At 43.5% G+C, this 5,244-nt stretch overlaps 1 long non-coding RNA gene across 1 annotated transcript; it reads left to right on the top strand.

Annotated features, from left to right (window-relative positions):
• Positions 1-340: 340 nt before the first annotated feature.
• Positions 341-3,135, top strand: LOC116540342. Its single transcript, XR_004264401.1, has 3 exons — positions 341-471; positions 3,038-3,042; positions 3,125-3,135. It is a non-coding gene; the product is annotated as an uncharacterized LOC116540342 (long non-coding RNA).
• The last annotated feature ends 2,109 nt before the right edge of the window (positions 3,136-5,244 follow it).

Below are 5,244 nucleotides of genomic sequence, written 5' to 3'. Positions count from 1 at the left end.
GAGCTAGGCTGGCCCTTCAGATTGTCCTGCCTTGAAGTAACAGAGGCTTTGCACCTCCAAAATGCCCAGATATTGGATGTAGGCAGCCACCAAGAAGGGACTGTAACCTTGGGCAGGTGACCATGTTTAGCCAAGAACAATTGCAGGGGACGCCTCAGCTCAGAGGTACCTGCAGCCAGCATGCTGGCAGCTGGAGAGCATACCTCCCTCCTGATGAGGAATCAGGAGGCATGTCACAGCATCTACTACTCCTTCCAATAGCTCTCTTTTCTCTTACTCTAGTCTTTGCTTTAAGCAAAGAATCATAACTGGTGTATACAAAGTAATCTCAGACTATAGACTCCAGTTTACCTCCTGCTCTTAGAGACCCTCTTCGACATCTAAATCAAGGTTTATCTGCCCACTTCACATTACCTCCCCTCCTTCAAAAACCAGAACAAGAACACGAACTCACATCAACAGGAACGCAGTGTGGGGTTCTGCGTGGCAATCAGAATGTCAGCTTTCCATTTCCAGTAACAATGTGCAGAAGGATATTAGATGGGACTTCTTTTCTCTAGAGTTTTACGCAAAGCAAGGGCGATAAAGGACAAGTATCCCCATATTCTAAAGACAGCGAATGAACATGTTTAGACTGGGTCCCAAAGAAAGCAGTGCCTGGGACAAGGAATTTCACACAGAAAGTATATTTTAGGAAATGATCCCCAAAAAACAGGAGTCGGGACTGGGAAGAGGGAAAGAGAGGGAAGGTCAATTCAAGGGTGAATTATCCACCTGGTTGCCACCATGGGCACACAAGTTCGCTGCTACTAGCCTGGCAATCCTCACAGGCACGATGGAGAATACACCCTCGGAATTGTCTGCCCAAGGTTGGTAAAGAAGATAATTGATCCACTGGCTTCTGATCTGCACTGGTCAAGCGTTATTCCTTGAGGTATTAACTACCACACACTTCCAGGTTTGCACGCGCACCAGAATGACTGAGAAGTTCCTTGCAAGGGTCTCACTCACGTGTGGCATTCCAGGGTTGAAAGTCATGCAGGTGAGAAGAAGTGCTGTCTGGCTTGGCCTGTGTGCAGCCAGTTTGCTGTACCCAATGGCTGGAGGGAAAATGTGGTCTGGAAGGACGTAGGTGCTGGACAAGGGGTGTCCAACACACATCCATGCAGGATCCACCAACAGGGAGCCAGAATGGCTCCTCAGTCACCGTCGCCATCCTTCTCCAGGCTGTATTAGAAAAGATAAGAGATCAAGCAGATTCTTTGAAGGAAGAGGACTTGTAAGTGTAAGAGAGCTGTGACATATTCCCTCCCCTCCCCATGATTCCCTGCCACCATTCCAAGTCAAGTAAAGGCTGCTTCAGAGCATGGAATTGTTTGCCAGAAGAGGAATCTCCCTCCTGGCAGAATCAGGCACCCTGGTGCTACCACAGGCCTGGGAGGACGGCAGCAGCAGTTCCTGGGAGAATGTGACATGTGACTTCCAGCACTTCGGGAAGCAGCAGAACTCTGAAAGTGGTGGACTGTCTGGAGCAGCCCTCAAGAGTAGCATGGGTGTGGGTGACACTTGCACTCGTGGGGCAAGCATGCAGCCAATCACCTATTTAGCCAAGTGGTCACCTCAAATGGAACTATTAATAGACTGAAGTCATCCTTAAAGGATGTGGTCCTTTAAGGACCAAAGAAGAAGAATTTGATTGTACTTTCCAGGATTGGGAGTCACCCTTGAAACCAGACGCAGGCTCTGGTCCTCACCAGATGTTAGCACCTGCAGGACCAGAAGGCATATGAGACCAGAGAACACACCTGGGACAGCTGCATACCTGCAAAATGCCACTGGCTTAAGGACTATAGTTCCTCCACTCTATGTAGCTTTTTTTTTTTTTTTTTTTTTTTTTTTTTTTTAAATGAGATGGGGTCTCGTTCTGATGCCCAGGCTGGAGTGCAGTGATACAATCTCGGTTCACTGCAGCCTCAACCTTCTGGGCTCAAGCGATCCTCCCACTTCAGCATCCTGAGTAGCTAGGATTAAAGGCACATGGCATCATGGCCAATTAATTTTTTAAATTTGTAGGGATGGTATCTCACTACGTTGCCCAGGCTGCCTATGTAGCTTTGGTATCAGAAGTCAGCTCTGCCAGGAAAAATCTGCCCCACCTGTAAAAACTGGATATGATTCTCATGCTGAGCTGCCCCATGTCTGTCTGAAAAATCTGCCCCACCTGTAAAAACTGGATATGATTCTCATGCTGAGCTGCCCCATGTCTGTCTGTGATATTTGCCTATTCTCACATTAAATTTACCTCTGGACAGCAGACTTTGGATCCCTTATAGAAGTATTCCTCTAATTTTAACATGCAGAAGGCACTGGAGTTGTAAAATGCAAATTTCCAACCCCTGCCCCAGAGATTCTGATTTAATAGGTAGTCTGCAGAGAACAGTTTGAAGAATAGTGCTCTAGAAAACAGTGCTATCCAATAGAACCTTCTGCAATGAGAGAAACAAAGCACTATTCAGTATAGTAGGCACAAGGAAGTTTTAAGTCTTATTTAATTTTAATCAATTTCAGTTTAAATTGCCCCATGTGACTAGGGCTTCCACATTGAACAGTGCAGCCTAGAATCTTGTTACTCAAAGTGGGCAGCAAACCACAAGCAGCAACAGCAGCCCCCAGGATTTATCAGAAACGCAGAATTTCAGGCCCCACCCTAGACCACTCTAGACCTACTGAATCAGCAACTGCGTTTTATCAAGATCCCCAGGTGATCCACATGCCAACAAAGGTTAATAGTCTCTAGAATATTCTGGTGGTTCACTGAGTCTTCTATTTCTGAACCATCCACTATCTGTTAACACACTTTTCCTGTTACAGACTAATTCTCCTATTCAATTGTATAAATCTAGTTTTCACCCAGCATTGTTGGTACCTAGCATTATTAATCTGGAGGGCAGAGAGAGAAGAGAGAGAGAGAGAGAGAGAGAGAGAGCGCATGTAGGTGCAGAGGGGACAGATGGGGATAGAGAGAGATAGAGAGAAGGCAAGGTTGTAACCAGGTTGGAAAGGGCCCTATCTGCAAGTTAAAGGTTTGGACTTTATTCCTTGGGCAATAGAGAACCATCAAAAGCTGTTAAGCAGGTAGGTGGCTTGAGAAGAGTTATGTTTTAGGAAGATAATCATGGAAGTACAGAGGATGGCCTGGAGGAGATGGCCACGCAGATGACTAATCTCTACTATCCACTGCTTCTTATATTAAGCACACCTTCAGGGCGTAGGACTTGCTATCTTATCCTACCCTAGACTTGAGGAACAGCAAGTACTTAGGACTTAGAGCAATGTCTCCCTTCTACATGCTCAACATCCACAGTATGCCAACCCAGATCTTCGGAAGAATATAGTATTCTTTATCTCTACGCTTGGGAGGAAACAGAAAACACTTTTTGCCTTTCAGTCCTGTAGAGATTATTTCTCAGTGATAAACCAAAAGTTTGCCATTTATAGTAGTCAACTCTGGGATCTGACTCACCATTGAAACAACAATTTGCATCAAAAGTGTACTTTTTAAGCATACTGTTTTAAGACTAAAAGGATGAATAAGACATTCACAAGCACTTGATAATCAAAGCAATAAAATACAATAGATTTTCCTTCAGATGTATTTTTCATTGGCAATGATGTGGTCTGTTGTCATAATAAGCCTCAATATTAAAATTGAAAAACCATTGCAACTGGTGGTGGGAAGAGGGAGAAAATGGAAAGGGGAGAGTGGAGCACTGGAAGTGTAGGCGACTTAAAAAGTATTTCTAATTTTTAATCTAGTCTTGGAAATCCTTTGATTTACTCACACATAGATCCTGGCAGCCAGGGGAAATCTGAAAGGAAAAGACCCAAAAGAAAGGGATCTGTTGTTTCTTAGGTGACAGGAGTCTTGAAGGCACTCTGTTCTTAAAAGAATAATTTAAAGAAGCTATTCCACCCAGACACTGTGGGCAAAATAGCAGCCCCAACCAGGGCACTCAGACAGAAGACAGGGAGGCTTGTATTGGGACATCAGGGGACCAGAAAGATGAAGACATCGTGAGGAGGCCAGAACTAACAAGAGACTACACACGTACACACAGTCAGCACACACAGCAGAGGAGGGACTGATGGAGTCCATGACCCTGTAGCTCAAGCAGAGCCGCTAAGTGGAGTGACCAGTGAACCTAACCCATTGGGATTTGGGAAGAAGACATTAGAACCTCTACTGATATTTATTTTTCATCTTCAAAAGACAAGAAATTGCATTTTGCTAAAAGTTAAAATTTATATTGACATCAGCACCTGCCTCCATCTGCATATTAGAAGGTCCTATGTCAGGTACAGTTTACAAGCTGTGGTGGGAGGTGGGGGGATGTAGGAGTTGGATAATGTGGAAGGGGTGTTTAGTTGACTTCAGCATATTGAGATGTATTGAAGTTTCTAGGATGTGCCCAGACACAAGGGCTTACCTATTACGTAGTTTTTACCAGATCAAGCCACTGTACAAGTCGCTTTAAAAGATTTTTGCAAAGAAACAGCAGACCAAGGATAATTCTGATATAGGTTGAACATCCCAAATCAAAAAGCCAAAATCTGAAACTCTCCAGAATCTGAAATGTTTTGAGTGTCAACATAAGGCCCAAAGGAAATGTCCATGGCAGCATTTCAGATTTCAGATTTTCAGTTAGGGATGCTTACCCAGTAAATATATAATGCAAATATTCCAAAATCCCAAAAATTTTTGGTCCCACGATTCCAGAGAGGAGATATTCAGCCTGTAATGCAAGCAAAATGACAATACTAACTGATACTTCTGTCCCTGGTGCAAGCTATTCAACAGCCAGGAAAATCATTAAGTTTTGCCAAGAAGTCAGCCAAAAAATTTGAATTAATATTTTCTTAAGTAGGTATCTGTGTTCACCATAGTTAATGATGGACCTCACTCTTCAGATACACACAATGAAAAATGTGAAGCCATTGCAATAAGCAGAAGTTACAGATCCGGAAGATTAGACGAGCCTCCATGGTGTGTTCAGCAACACTTAACATCATGAGATACTAAATCCAATACTTGCTAAGCAATGCTCACTAAATGTAAATGTTTATAAACCTTTCAAAAGTTTCCTCACTTAATAGCAAAAGACAAAAAGTAACATACCATTGAAAAAATACTTGTGCTTCATGCCATGGAAATACGGATGAAATACTGGTGAAACAATTTAGGGG

The sequence above is a fragment of the Sapajus apella genome, unplaced genomic scaffold, assembly GCF_009761245.1.
Source record: "Sapajus apella isolate SASKATOON/1434 unplaced genomic scaffold, GSC_monkey_1.0 scaffold139, whole genome shotgun sequence".
NCBI lineage: Eukaryota > Metazoa > Chordata > Mammalia > Primates > Cebidae > Sapajus > Sapajus apella.
Note: the sequence above shows the minus strand (reverse complement) of the source record. Positions and strands in the feature narration are given on the sequence as shown.